Source organism: Planococcus citri, chromosome 2 (genome assembly GCF_950023065.1).
Source record: "Planococcus citri chromosome 2, ihPlaCitr1.1, whole genome shotgun sequence".
NCBI classification, from domain to species: Eukaryota; Metazoa; Arthropoda; class Insecta; order Hemiptera; family Pseudococcidae; genus Planococcus; species Planococcus citri.
Window position 1 is genome coordinate 27,499,784 of NC_088678.1, and position 16,030 is coordinate 27,515,813.

The window sequence follows — 16,030 nt, forward strand, 5'->3', positions numbered from 1 at the left end:
ATGAGCTATTTTTTACATTTTTACCGCATGAAAATACCCACCTCCCCCCCAACAAAAAAATTAAATAACTTGGAACTGCGAGGACATTTTTTTTCAATTTGTAGGCAAGTAGGTATTCAGTTCATTTCATTTTTCTGATTTTTTGAACAAATTTCTTGATTTTGTTCATTTTATGGGCTTTTTAAAAATTTTCAAGTGTTTCGAGCAAAATTCATGACTTATTCATAACTTTTCATGACTTTCATGACCGTTAGACACCCGAAACAACATTTTTTGGCAATTTTGACAATTTTGACAAAAACCGAGACTTTTTGCTGTTTTTGACAGAAATCAAAAACTTCGACAATTTCAGCCAAAAGCAGGGCAGCTTCGCAAATGATCCGATTTCCAGGCGGAAACTTCAAGTGTGTTTTTTGATCTCCAGAATGGTTCGAAATAGTGAAATTTGGATCCGATGCGTCAGTGTTGGACAAAATACAGCAATTCTAGAAAATTTTACAAATGCCCTATGAACAAAAATTTCTTTATGTATTTAAAATTTTTCCTCGAAAGTAAATCTGCTGATCAAAAAAAACATTCCAGACTGAAAACTGGGCTGGAAGTTCGAATTGCTTGAAATCTTAAAATTTGGTTCGAGAAATTGATATTGGTTCCAATTTTCATAATTTTTCTATATTTTTACACTGAAAAAAAAAACATATATGTACGTAGCTGGGTCATTTCGTGCCAAATCGGCGGAAATTGGGGGGGGGCAGATTTTTTACATGTCCGTCTCATTGGTGAATATTCATTTTTTAAGTTCCTACTTTTGTTTAAAACGGCGGCGAAATTTTTTCAATACGATGTTTCACTCTTAAAATTATTGTAGGAAAAATGGTATTTCTCGTCAATTCGTTATCAAAGGGGGGGGGAGGGGGATTTTTTTCACATGTTCATCTACACACTGGTAAAATACCTCAAAAATGCAAAAATTTTCATTTTTTAGGTTTCTGATGGCATTTTTGCAATAAGTGTAAAACTTGTAATTTTTTTCTCGAAAATGAAAAAAAATGCCAGTTCAATTATTCGATATGTTTTTCTACATAGAAAGGACTAAAACTGAAAATTTTTGCAGAATTTTTTTACTCGCCAAGATCATGGTTATATTCGAATTGTAAGTTTTTAAATCGAGTTTTTTAGGTTTTTGGAAGTGGTAACGCTGATTTTTACATCATTCGCCAATTACCCTCTCAAAGTACTACAATTTGAAAAAAAGTTCGAAATTCTATACCACGTATAACCGGAGCAATTTGCAACTGAAATTTTCCATTTTCGGTCATTTTGAAAAACTTTGAAGCACCACAGCTCCGCCAAAAAAAATCGAAAAAATGTCCAGTTTGCGTCACTCGTAATCGTTTGATGACCTCTATATTATGATCTGATATTGAAAAAAATCGAAGACCCCTCGTGCTGTTGAGAGAATATCTACGGTTCCTGCTGCTACTCTGGGAAGGTCCGGCTTTCTTCCCCCCAATTCTCTCAAACAGTTCGTATGTCTCATTTAACCTCATACAACAAATAAGAACAATGAATTCTTTCAACCATTTATTGATATTCAATTAAACCAGACATACTAAATATATGCAGGTAATACCTGATACTTTTACTACACATACAAAGTATGCCGTTCTGCTCTTATGGGCGTTCCCTATAACGTACTCGTGAAAGGAGCGACTACTCTCAACGACTCTAGGAAACTGCAAAGCATACACGGCAGCCAAATCCATTCGTGGCTCGGAGGAATAAATCCACCAGATTGCGCTGAGCCGGAGCTCAGTGCAGCCACGAGCTTGGGCATAAAGTTCCCTAGCTACCTGAGCACTTCCGGTCCTCCGTTACCCTCTACATTATGCCCCTAGGTGCGGGACCCGCGTTACCAAAGGTTACTCTGGGCACGAAGCCTCAAAAAACGACTCACTACTCGTCTGTAGAGGTAAGGAGGACCCACTGCCCCGCTTCGCTGGTCAGAGAAGACCTAACTTCTCATCGCTCAATAAATACCTTAATTAGTCGCACCTCAAGAATAATAGACCCTGGCAGAACGGACTTCTTAAAATTACGACAATTTCGCGAAAAATACACATAAATAATACAAGAATACAATAGTATAAAATTACAACATTCACATGTAAAAAAGAATTACAAAATTTGAAATAATTCACAAAAAAAATACAAAATTTTTACCTTAATTACAGAAAATTTAAAACTTTTAAAACACCTGTAAAAAAAATTAAAAATGGTAAAAAAAATCTTCTCGTCTGCCTGCGATTACCACAGTGGTGCTACTCTATTCGCCTCCATTGATCAACTCTAGGAGTCTTCTCCACTTCTCTATTTGGAGCACCTCAGAGGGTAACTCTTTTTTAGTTTCACCTCTTACTCAATGGAGTACTGCAGATAGTGTATAGCTCGCACCTCTATTCGTCTCGTAGCTGACTCTCTAAGCAGGCACCTCATTTGTCTGTATAAATACTCTGCACTTTTCTCACATCCACCTCCGGCTCTCACAGTGAGCTGAGAAGATTAAAATATAAAAAAAATTGTAAAACACTTAAATCATAAGGCTAAAATATTTTAACATTTCGCAAAAAATGCAAAATGCTGGAGTTCCAGAAAACTTCTCGCTTCTCTACTCAACTAGATCATCAAAATTTTCAAAAAATCTTACAAACATGACTCGTTGGTATCCGTCTAGCTTCTCTAGTGCTATAAAATTTGCTGTTTTCTTTTTCTTTCTCTTTCTACTCTTTTCTGCTGAGTCAGCAGGGTCACCTCGTTCTTGTGACTCACCTGCTGGTATCGTCTCTTTCTTACGACTCCTCAGCTTATATTTTGACTCAGCATCTTCAAGTATTTGATCAGCCTGTTTTCTGATACCAACTGCTTTCTTTATACACGTCTGTATTTTATCATTTTCAGCTGAGCTGAGTTCTCGTCTTGCAACTTTCTTGAGTTTCTGAAACTCCCGCAGTTTCTGGTCATTGACCTCACGCTCCTCCAGCTCTTTTCTCCGCATTTCTCGTGCTATCTGGCGCGCGGCTCTTTCTGCAGCTTGGTCAGGCACTTCAGGGTTAATGACCTCGTACTCGTCTTCATCTTCCTCTTCATCAATTTCCTGTCTCACAATCTCTTTCGGTGTTACCTTCTCTTTGATCTTCTCTATCAGAGGTCTAGTGTCAGACTTTGACTTCAACTTAGGATCACTCTTAAACTTCTCTTGCTGCTCAAGGTTTAAATACAAGGTCATTTGCCTTGCATTGACTATTTGCTCATCCGCCTCGTTAGCTATGCTTCGTACTCTGTATGCATTATCACCTACATGTTTCATTACCATGTAGGGCCCATGTCGTTTTGGGAAAAGCTTTTTTGAGACTCCCTTATCATAGGAGCTTTGGCGGTGCTCTGTTAACATTACAAGCTCGCCTTCTTCATAGCAAATGGGATCACCTTTGAGCTTATAGAAAGCTACTTCGTCTCTATCTCTTTGAATTTTTCTTTTTTCTCTGATGAAAGAAAGTAACGCCTGCTGCTCGGACATTTCATCGACTCTGAGGGCCAGCAGCTCTTGCGTGTACACGGCCTTACGGGCAAGCTTATCTGCGGCATGGTTATTACGGTCAAAACTTCTCGCTGGCGTATGCTTTAGCTCAAATTTCTCAAACTTCTCTTTGAGATCTAAGATCTCTTGAAAAATTTCTCTGTGCACCACTGGCTTGCGACTCGAATTTTTCCAATTATTCTGCTTCCACCTCTCAACATTGTAGTTGATGGCCGTGGTGAGATAGCAGGAGTCCGAAAAAATCTTAGCTCGCCTAACACCTATCTTAAGCATGATTTTCATAGCTGTAGTCAAAGCTATCGCCTCTGCAAGGTTGTTAGAATTACGATATCGAGGGTGGGTAATCCTCTCTGAGACATTAAATTCTCCAGAGGGTGTCCACGCTACTCCAATTCCGGCTATGGCATTACTGGAGCCATTGTTGGAGCAAGCTCCATCTACAGCTGCCCAGTAATAGCCATCTTCGTCTCTAATCAGGTTTGATAACTCCATGGGTTTTTCCATGAGTGTCTCACTCGTCACAGATCGGGGATTCTTCTCTAGCTGGTCTTGCTGTAACTTCTTGAGCAAGTACTTCGGATTCAATTTAACCAACTTAGTAGGCAGATTGGCAGAGAATTCATCTTCGATGCCCCACGCCTCGTTTGGTTTAACACCTATCTCGGTGGGGGTATTGTTAATCTCTGACTCTATTCTCTTCACGTGTACATGCCATCCATGATGGGTGTACTCGCTATCTTCCGCCTCATTATTAAGCTTAACTCTTAAACGATCGCCTATTATGCGCATGGTGCGCTCAACTAGAGACGACTGTGGGTTGTAAACAGTTGTATGTCCTACTCGTATACCATGGCTCTTGAGCATCTCGTTCCAACTAGCACTAGTGAATTGGCTACCATTATCCGTTATTACTTTTCTCACTTTATAGCCCAATTCTTCAATCTCATTTAGTACCATCTCCATTGCCTTAACAACCTCCTCTGCTGGAGTCTTCTCCAGTGGTATGATCCATACCTTTGAAGTAAAAACGCATTTGGCAACAAAGAGGTACTTTGGCTCTCCACTCTCATTGGCAATAGGCCCACAGAGGTCTGCAGAGAGGACATCGGCTATGGTTAACGACTCTATTTGCGAAAACTGGAGGCGCCTCTTCTCACTGTACCCTTTATTCTTTTTGCAAGTGATGCACTCACTAGTAATGATTCTGGTGGTTTTCACAATGTTTGGAGAGTAATACAATCTCTTAAAAACTGCCTCCAACTTATTGGCACCAATATGGCCATACGTCTCGTGTAGAGCCCTGCGCCGACGACGAAATGATCGGCGGCGGCTATAGCAAGCACAACGTTGTGGCTGGCGGCGGAGCCGCTTCCAGCCGGCGTTTTCGGCGGCGGCTAAAATTTTACTCGGCGGCGGCTCAGCCGGCTAAAAAACCTGAAAATTTGCCCTTCAAAGCTGAAATTTTGGCAGAATTATAATTCAGAGGTACATTTGACACCCTTCCCAACCTTCCCAGAAGAAACATGGTAATAAATTCACTCATTAAGTAAAAGTCAGTCATCAATTGGTAGATAAAATGACATTAGAATTAGAACAAATTAATCAAGTATGTAAAAAAACGACTAATGCTAAGCATAACAGAAGCACTTGAGCTCCTAAACGAACATTGGGTAATAATCGAATTAAGTAAGTAAAAAAAAAACGAGTTAAAAAAAGAAGAAAAAACTGAGAAAACTTGACCACACAAAAATCAAATATTCGACAACAGATTACGTACGCATATGTAGGTAAAAGCAATCAAATACGAACTTAAAACTCAACATTGAACGTTTTAACAGAAGTACATAAACTCCTGAAGGAACATTGAGTAGGTAACAAACGAATCAAGTAGGTATGTAAAAAAAAGACTAATGCTAAGCATAACAGAAGCATTTAAGCTCCTAGAGGAACATCGAGTAATAATCGAATTAAGTAAGTAAAAAAAAACGAGTTAAAAAAAGAAGAGAAAACTGAGAAAACTTGACCACACAAAAATCAAATATTCGACAACAGATTACGTACATATGTAACCTGTAGGTAAAAGCAATAAAATACGAACTTAAAACTTAACATCGAACAAGGTACGAAAGGACAAATGAATAGACATCCGGAATTGAATTCCTACTACAACATCTAAACTAACAAAACAACCAACAACACTAAGATTACAACGTATCGATTTCGTCATCTTCGACATCATTTTCACTTTCAGGATCATCATTTGGCTCGAATTCTCTGTAAAATAAATACGTTTTTAAATTAAATTTGCAAATAAGTCATTCAATGTAAGGTTTTTGAAACTCAAAAATTACCTACCGTTTTTCTATAATTCGTTTAGCCAACTCAAAATTATCATGAATGAAGATAATTTTATTTACGTTGTTCGGATGAAGTCCAGAACGTTTTTTACTGATCAATGTACCAGCTACCGAAAATACACGTTCACTTGGAGTACTCGTTGCAGGTACACATAGAATTCGAGCTGCCAATTGAGAAAGAAATGGAAACGTTGTTTGATTGTTTTTCCAAAATTTCAATACATTTTCGGAAGCTTCTCCCACCGGAAGTTTTAGATAGGCAGCACATTCTGCTTCGATTTGTTTATCGAAATCATTTGCATCAGTTTTTGACGAGTACTTTTCAATCAGTTTGGAAAGATACGCTGAATTCTTATTTTTCAAAGCAGATGTAGTTTCTTCAGTATTCGATTTTTCTGTACTCGTAGCAGCGTTGTTTTCAGCTCGTGGTTGTACATAATTTTTCAATGCCTCCTTTAGGAAAGTTTCTTTGGTGTTGCATGAAGTATCCAGGTACGTATCAATCATTTCAAGGTGTTTAAATCTCGGATCCAATAACGAACCTAGGATCACCAGATCAGTCAATGGAAATCGTTTATCCAGGTTATTGAGCATTTCTTTTTTCATTTGTTCAATTATTGGTGAATCTGTTTTCGACGTTTCACTGATGATTGATTTTAAATCTGAGTATAGAAGCAATGCCAGGTTGATAGTACAATTCTTTTCTTGAGATAATAGCTCAACGCACGTTCGGAACCTCGAAAGCAAATTTATCAGTTCGTCAACCAAATTCCAGTGTTTATTCTGTATCAAAATATCCGAATCAATATCACGGAGAAGGTTTTCCACGGCAAATCGGTTTTTTTGAAGGGATTCGAGCATAATAAGCAGACTGTGCCATCTTGTGGTTGAATCGGTTTTCACAGTAGTTGTAGCAGTAGAATTAGCAACGTTCTTATTGACATTAACATCATTGGCGGTCTCTTCTTCGAATAAATCATCATCCAACAAATCGTAAGTAACAATTTCTTCAAATTCCTCCTCCTCAAAAATGGACACGTTAAAATTAGCAACATTGCTTTTCCGATTTTGATCAGCTGTTTGCATCTCCTCCAAATTTGAAGCTCGATAACGAACCGCAGTTACAGTTTTACGCATGAGTCGAATTAGATTATCCAAATCCGGAATTGGTTTGATACCATCCACCATGATCAAGTTATGAAGACCATGGCCCAAACATTTATGACTGATCATGTTCAATAAACGACCGCCTTTCACAACATTAGGACCGGCATCAGTAACTGCATATATTTTTGAGGCATCGTTTATGTTGAAAGCTTGAAGGACAGATGCTACTTCCTTAGAAATTGCCTCGCCAGTATGAGATCCTAAAATATTGATAACGATTACGATTAGGTAATTCAAAAAAACGTAGGGCGTAGGGTATTATTAATTGTAGGTACTGAAAGCTTTCTAGAGACACTTACCAGGAATAACTTTTGTACATAACGTGTATTTTCGTAGTTCAAAGTCCACAATTTCATGAAACGTAAAAGTAATATAACTCCGACGTCTATAATTATCTGTCCATGTATCGAATGTTAAAGCTCCGTAATCACTTTTCATATTTGATAATATTTCAGTTTTTAAAGTTTTATAGACATCAGTCAAAGCATTACGCATGATTGTAGTTGGGTGAGGGATGGCATCTTGCGTAAAATTAACTCCTCTGCTCTGTAAAATAATGATGAAGAAAATCAAAATTTACGTGTCTGTTACGATGATAAAAATGTTCTAAAACAAACGTTGTACATACATTCATGAAAGTGATAAAACCATCACCATTTGCGAGAGAAAATGGTAGTAAATCTCGACAGAACCATAATGCGAGCTGTCGCCCTAACAAAAACTTTTCTTCTAATTTTTTTTTGTTCTTTTTTGAGGTTGATAGTTCCGACTTCTTCGGTTTGAATTTGAAAAAATCTGTAACTGTTAACGTGGATTGCTTGCTCTTTGTTGACTGAATCGAAATGGAATGTTCATCTTCTAGATGTCGAATGAGGTTTCCGGTGCTAGTTTTAACATTATATGATTTAATGAAGAACCTGCACAATGTAAATAGAAAAGCGAATATTTATTATTCAAATGATACCATTATAACGTGCATTACTGTTTACTGATTTCTCTCAAAAATTACAGCAGTACTTACTCTGAACTTTTGGTTTTGGAACCTTTAGACTTGGAGTTTTTCTGAGTTGTGTTGATAGGACGCTGAACTTTATCTAAGCAAGGTTTGCAAAAATTCTTCCCTTCTGATATTACTTTACCATTGAAAGTAAGAGTACCGAAATACTTCCATGCTGGGCTGTCATTGCCTGTTTTATTGCTCAAAATAATATCAAATTTGTGTTTATTTTCTTCGTTGAAACACAACTTCACATCAAAATCAGCCATAATATTAATTTCGTAAAATACATAAATAGAACAAATTCAACGATTACGAGAAAAAACAGGAACAGCTACTCACATGGTTGAAAATGAGAACACAGCGCAAGCGCTACCCGGCAACGACCATTTTATATTGGATTTCTTATCTTTCAATTCGAGTTTCTGTTGCCTTCGTAGTAAAAATCACTCAACAAAAAATGCCACTACTCTTTTTTTTATCATTTCATTTATTTTTTGGTCAATTCCATTCCATTTTATTTCTGTGAAATTGACTATTGAGCCGGCTCAGCCGAACAACTAGTCGGCGGCGGCGGCGGCTGCTAAAAATATTTTCAGTGCGGCGGCGGCGGCGCAAAAAATCATTGAAAAATTGTTGGCGGCGGCGGCGTGGCGCGGCGGCGCAGGGCTCTAGTCTCGTGTAAGTATACGATCGTATCCCTGAAGAGCTCATCAGGCATCACTGGAATTCTAGAACCATCTTTAAATTTCCTATATAGCAGATCAAGATCTTTCTCTTTAATAACTGAGTACTTAGCTTGGAGCTTTCTCTTCGACTCAAGCTGTTTCGCGGTCATATCAACCTCATTTGCACTCAGTTTGCGCATTATCTTGCTGCACATTCGATCTCGTTTTTGGAAAATATCCAAGCGCCTCAGGTGTTCAATGATCTCGTCTTTGATCAAATCTACAAAAGTCACTCTCTCGGGAATCATGTTTGTCCATTCAGTCTGATAAATAGTGAGCTCCGGAGCCTGAATTCCATACCAAGCGCCTCTGACCTTGTGCTTGAGATCAAACACCAAGTCATAACAGTTCAACTCTGTTATCCAGCCAGCAGCTTTGCGATGCACTTTCGCCAGAGTGGTGAACTTGTGCACTACTGACTGGAGATCGCCTCTTACGTGTATTCGCCTACCATGTAACCAAAGTTGAAGTTTGTTGATTATTTTCACCATAGAGTACATCTCTCTTTCTATCAATGTATAGTTCTTTTGATGCTGTTTAAAAGCACTGCTCGCAAACATTACTATTTTATCTTCTCCGTTGATATTTTGGTACAGTACTCCATTCATAGAGTCCTCTGTAGCGACTGTGTCGAGGTACAGATCTTCACCCTCAACTGGAGACATCAACTCGAAATCTTTAGTAAACTCCTCTGTTAATTTATCAACCGCCGCCTCATGCTCTGGACCCCAATTAAATGGAACGCCTTTTCTCGTAAGATTGTACAAAGGTCTCACAATATCTTGGTAGTTGGGTATAAAGCGACTATAAATTCCAGTTAAGCCTATCAGCGACAACACATCTCGCACATTTCCCAACTTGACCTTTCCAGTTCGTCTCAAAGTTTTCTTTTTTATGAACTCTAAGTAGCCTTCGATCTTTTTACTCTGTTTACGAATACTACCAGTAGCCAAGTTGAACCCAAGATGGTCAGTCGAACTGGCAAAAAATTTACACTTATTCGGATTCAATTTGAGCCCATGCTCACGCAAAATACTAAAAATCTTGATTAAAAGATTGAGCATCTCTCGGAATGTCAATGACCTCAAAAGTAAATCATCTACATACTTCGTTACTCCGGGCATATCGGGTATAATCAAATTAATCATTTTAACAAACTCTGCAGATGAAATTTTCAGGCCATACGGGAGTTTGATCATCTGATAAACTCTACCATCAACCTGGAACCCACAATATTTACGCGACTCTGGATCTAGCACAAGCTGCCAGAATCCGGCTGTAAAATCCAAAGTTGAAAAAAACTTTGCGTCTCCGTCTGATGTAATAATTCTATCTAGCAACCCCGCCTCATTATAATTCGGCTCTAAAATAGGGTTGAGTTCTACAGGGTTCAAACAGAGTCTTATGGAACCATCTTTCTTCTCGTTTGGAACCAAAGGGTTGATATAAGTAGTGTCAGACGGCTCGGCAACACCTTGCTCTAACATCTCAATTAATGCTCGCCTGACCTTCTCTAACTGACGATTTGATGGATTATACTTTGGGCCATGAAACTTTCGAATTTTGGTAGGGTCAATGAACTTCAATTTGACCTGTGCCCCAGTAAATGTGCCTGGATAACGACTGAAAATATCCTTAAATTTGAGTAGCTCCTCGAGTGCCTCATCTGACTCTGCCTTGGTTATTCTACCTTCTCGGACTGCCTCGCCTAAAAATCTCTTGAGATTCTTCTCAAAAATCTCAGGACCATCGTCTGGTGGTAGGCCATCTTTTCGAAAAAAATTTGCAAGGTCAGCTCTGGCCACTACCTCTGTCGTCTCTTGCTGGTATTCGTCTACAATTTCAATTCGGTTAGTATAAAGCTCATCATTTCTGTACTCGTCTCTTGTGGCAAAAGCTAGCTCTTCCTTTCTCTTTGTACCAGGTGGCCTACAAGAAGCTTTACCAGTCTTCAGATTAGTTTTGATTTCTAGCTTCTCCAACGACTTGGTGCCAATTAACAATAATTGATTGTCTCCTGGCATTACAAAAAATGGCACTTTTATCTTATGTGCACCGAACTTCAATGGCAAAACTAACGCCTTACGCCATGTTCTAACTACTTGGTTGTTAGCAATACAACATTGTAGAACTCTTTTCAGGTAGATGTATTCGACTAAATCAGGATATTCATTCATCAACTTATTAGCAGACTTCTCTGATATGATGTTAGGTGTGGCGCCTGAATCCAGCTGGGTATACAGCTTGATATCCGCGAACACCAGCGGTACTACACAGGTTTTTGCATTCTCAAAACTTTCTATCTGGCTCTTCACCAGAGGCTCAACCTTCTCAGGATCAGTCCGCTTCTCGTCAATGACACTGTCTACTTTTTGTGAAACAGAGTTACCTACTTTTTGCAACTCGTTTGTAGCTTGATGAACAGCCACCTTCTCACGTTGTTTGGGGCTTGCCCCTGTGCCTGACAACTCTGACTCAGCATCTTTTTTCTTCTCACTTTGACTCGCCTCTGCTTCTTTTCTCTTTGACCACTCTTTACACACGTTTTTTACTTGATTTTGCCACTCTGGGATGAGTTTCACATCCAGAGAGGTGAGCTCCTCGATTACTTTGGTGATAGGTCTATTGTTTATTCTCGGCACTTTAGGAATTTTTGTCTTTTCAAACATCTCTTTTTTAGTTATCAAGTAATCTTCACCATCTGACTCAGTCACTATCTCGGCTGACGTGTTGGTTGTTTTTTCAACATACTCAGGCTCAAGTGACGACCTCTTTGGTTTAAACTTGTGATTGAAACATTTTTTCAATTCAAAAAATACCTCTTCTCTGGCATGATCATTCGGATAAAATCGTTTCATTTTACGACTCTTGTGGAACTTATTCTCCCCCGGTACAATATCTCCATTTTTATCAGGCTGAAATTTCAGTCTACCATCTTCTAATTTTTTTAATCGAATAAATACCGCTGCCGGAGTCCACCAGGTGGTTACAGACTCATTATCACACACCTCCTCGAAGATACGCCTCATAGCAAAGTATCTTTTTGCCGATACCTTTCTTTCACCTTCTTCTCGTAATCGAACTGGTGGAAAAAGTAGTTTGATATCTTTGAAGCCTTTTCCTTTCAGCACAAGAATAATCTCTTTAAGTAAACGTCTCATATGGCTATCTTTCATTGAACCATAGTTCAACTCTGAAAAACCTAGCGACAACATGATCTTATCTCTGCTGAAAATCTTCTCTTTCAAATAATTGCGAATTTTAGTCAAAGTGAAATTTTCTCCAATGCCTAGATCATCATCGTCATCAGGATCAACTAACCCACCTGTTCTATTTGGCAGGTGAGATGCTATGTACTGAGCAAAAGCATCTCCTAAAATTTCATACTCGTTATAGGGAATTTCCCGCTCCTCTTTAGGCTTTTTTACTGCCTGCAACTCAGATGCCTCACACTCATTGTCACTCATAACCACTTCAGTATCTGGAGGAACGTCTCTTATATCCACTTCGTGTACTGTGGGTTTTTTCAAACTTGAAGTTGACTTAGACCTCTGTTTAGTAGCAGGCTCCTCAGAATGCATCTCTTTTTTCGTCAATACTACCGAATTTGTACTCATTTTTACACCTCCACAGGACCTACTTCTAGACTCACGTGAGTGATTTGACTCGACTGAACGCCTCTGTTGTTGCTGCACTGGCTGTTCCTCCTGAACAAACTCCTCATATTTTGTCAGTTCTAGAAGACGCATTGCAAAAGGTATCAATTGTTCTCTTTGAGCCTGCTCTATAAACCAACATCTCATTTTTAGTTCCATTTTCATGTACACAGTGTTAACTAGTTGCTTCTCGGTCATTTCGATATTTGATAATATTCGCAACCACTTCAGCATAGTGCTAGCAACTACCATAGATGACTCATGTGATACTTGCAATTTGTGTTTAAAATAATTCACAATATCATCTTGTCTCTGATAACTCCATGCACAACTAAGAAAACTGTCTCTGAGTTCGTAATAATTCGTAATACCATAGTTGTTAATTTTCCATACATTTAGAGCAGGGTGCACAACTGACTTTCTAAATGCTGTACTATAAATTACCTCCGAGGCACTCATGCCTTCCATTACACTCTCGAATTGTTTTATAAATAAATGCGGCTCGTATTGATTCGTCTCATTGAAAATAATATCTAGAGAGGTGAGAGTCTTCATTGAAAAAGATGAACGTCCACTGGCAAAATTTATACCATATCGTAAAGGTATCTTTGCCATAAATAAAGCCAATTGCGTCTCAACAGTACTAAAATTGGTCATACTAGAGCTAACGCCTGTGGATAAGATGGTATTAGTAGTTGGCAAAAAATTAGCTTGCATTCCAAATGCACTACTATTGTCATAAATTGGTGGTTGCATACTCAAAGGCATGTTAGACATTGCAGTCTGGTTGCTACCTGCAAGGCAACTCTCACTTGGACCAGTCAAGCTAACTCCAAGGTGGCTCTCATTTTCAAGCAGAGACCTGTCTGCCCCAGCAGGGAACAACTCGTTATGCCGCCTATTTTCACCTACTTCTAGCTCCGCTTCTTCATCAGAGCCTAAAACATCTCGAAAAGTTACTACTCTTTGGCCAGCTTGCATCTGCCTACCTAGCTGTTGTTGGGTAGGTACCTGCTCGACTCTATTCAAACTTGCTACAGCTTGCTGCATTTCAGCATAAGCCAACTGACTTGAGCTAGGTAACATCTCTGTTTCAGCCTGTCTATTTGTAGGACTGTGAAAATAGGACCAATTTGGGTAATTACATCTATTTAGGTAGGTATTGAAACTAGGTACCAAATTTGTTTCTACTGGTATAGGCGATGTTTGACTGGTGTTATTATCAAAATCGCCTCGTTCATTATTATACTCCTCTGGGCTATGCCTCACATTTGCAGATAATAAACGACTCATTTTAGTTTGTACAAGAAAAATCAGGTATGTAGAGAAAGCACTAAGGTGTTATCTAGTTGCTTATCTCTTTCACTGCAGATTAAAAACTGCAATCTACTCAAACTACTCGTATCCGACTATCAGACCTATGCACGAACGTACGTGGCACAAAAATGACATGCACATACCTGACCTATCTTATGCCAGACAAAGCTTGAACAAATTTTTGCACAAATAATTTTAACACTCGCGGATCGATTATTTCGCGGATAGAACGAATTAAAAATAACACTTCTTAAAAAATATCTTAAAATTATCACTAACCTGGTATTTGGGTCCGTTTTGAGATCACCAACCTTCAAAAACGAGGTATCACTGGATAAAAACCACACTCTTCTCGTTTTGAATTTTTTTACAGAAAAAAAACTACTCAAAATACACGTTGGTTCGCCAATGTTGAGAGAATATCTACAGTTCCTGCTGCTACTCTGGGAAGATCCGGCTTTCTTCCCCCCAATTCTCTCAAACAGTTTGTATGTCTCATTTAACCTCATACAACAAATAAGAACAATGAATTCTTTCAACTATTTATTGATATTCAATTAAACCAGACATACTAAATATATGCAGGTAATACCTGATACTTTTACTACACATACAAAGTATGCCGTTCTGCTCTTATGGGCGTTCCCTATAACGTACTCGTGAAAGGAGTGACTACTCTCAACGACTCTAGGAAACTGCAAAGCATACACGGCAGCCAAATCCACTCGTGGCTCGGAGGAATAAATCCACCAGATTGCGCTGAGCCGGAGCTCAGTGCAGCCACGAGCTTGGGCATAAAGTTCCCTAGCTACCTGAGCACTTCCGGTCCTCCGTTACCCTCTACAGTGCAAAAATCTGCCGATTTGGCAATAAGAATGACCCAGCTGAAAATGGATTTTCAAAAATTTGCTAAAAATCAAAAAATTAATCTGATCGCAGCTAAAATTTTGATTATAAGGGTTTCAAAACATGTCCACTTCAAAAATCACTGTTTTTTTTTTCAAATTGGAAGCGAACACTTCCAGACCATTGAAAAGTTCGCATCTACAAAACCACATCAGCAATCTGAGCAATTGACTTGATCGTTGCGAAACTTCTACGGTGCTGGACCGACACTGAATCTGCGAAGTGATCGAGGCGGTGCTCGTAGATAGTTTTGGCTCACAGCGAACCATACCGCGCCATGCCACGTTCACTCGCTATCGTTAATCTTATCGTGTGGTGGAATTTAAATTAAAAGAATTTACCACATTCCACCATTCACTTTATAGTAATAATGTACCATAGGTATACGTATAAAAAATTCTCCTCCTCCACCCTGATCTTGGTCATCGTCGTCGTGCCAGCACACTGCCTCGAAAGATGGTCGCATATTGAGAGAATGGCTATACTACGAGTACATAAGCTCGCGAGGTCATATACGTTTACGTACGAGTACCTACTCGTACTCATACGTATACATATATAGTATATATCTATCTACAATAATAATTCTACATACGATATAAAATAACACCGCCGCCGCGATGCCGCATTCATTGGTCCGGCTTGCTTGCCTGAGAGTGGCATGCGCGCCCCCGCGCCAATAACAACCACTCATACTCCATGTTCTCGCATAGTCTCCAAGTGTCTTATTAACATTCCACTATTTCAACGCGAGTAAGTGTAGGACCAATGTGGATACGACCGCTATATAAACGCAATGAGATATTCAATCTGTAATATCGCAACTTCTCTCTATATCTTCTTCCGCCTGCGTCCGCTGCATCAGCCTTGCTCGCCAACTATGCACACGAGAGGCTGAGAAAGTGCACTTTTGGTGTGGTGAAAATACCATTCATTCGTCATTATCTAGATGTAACCGAAAGAAGGAAAAAAATCGTCGAAAAATCGTGTTTTATCGCTCCCTCGTCCCCTTTTTGCCTCATTCTCAATACTAATACACGCGCCCATCGCGTCATTATAACGCCGAGTACCTAATCTAAATTGCTGTACTCGGTGCATTTTTCTTGTCGACGGGAAAATTACACCATCACGTCGTACTCGCGGTATGGTACCGATTAGCCGGGTTATTGGCATCAAATTGAGATATTTCGAAGGACAACCTTCAATTATCCGGCAGCCGCAATTCGTATACGTAAAAATGAATTCTAACACTACGTACATAGAAATGTGTACTCGAATCATTCGCGAACTACATTAATCCGTTT

The 16,030-nt window shown here is 39.1% G+C and overlaps 1 protein-coding gene across 3 annotated transcripts in view; it reads right to left on the minus strand.

Annotated features, from left to right (window-relative positions):
- The window catches only part of LOC135835299 (tetratricopeptide repeat protein 28), a 127,708-nt gene that overhangs the window by 86,151 nt on the left and 25,527 nt on the right, over positions 1 to 16,030 (minus strand). Inside the window, exon 1 of one of the 3 annotated variants that reach the window (XM_065349485.1) lies at positions 14,100 to 14,368. The exons of the other annotated variants lie outside the window; for them this stretch is intronic. The gene's annotated coding sequence lies outside the window, so the exon portion shown is untranslated. Of the gene's footprint in view, positions 1 to 14,099; positions 14,369 to 16,030 lie in introns of those variants that run through there. 3 annotated transcript variants of the gene reach the window in all.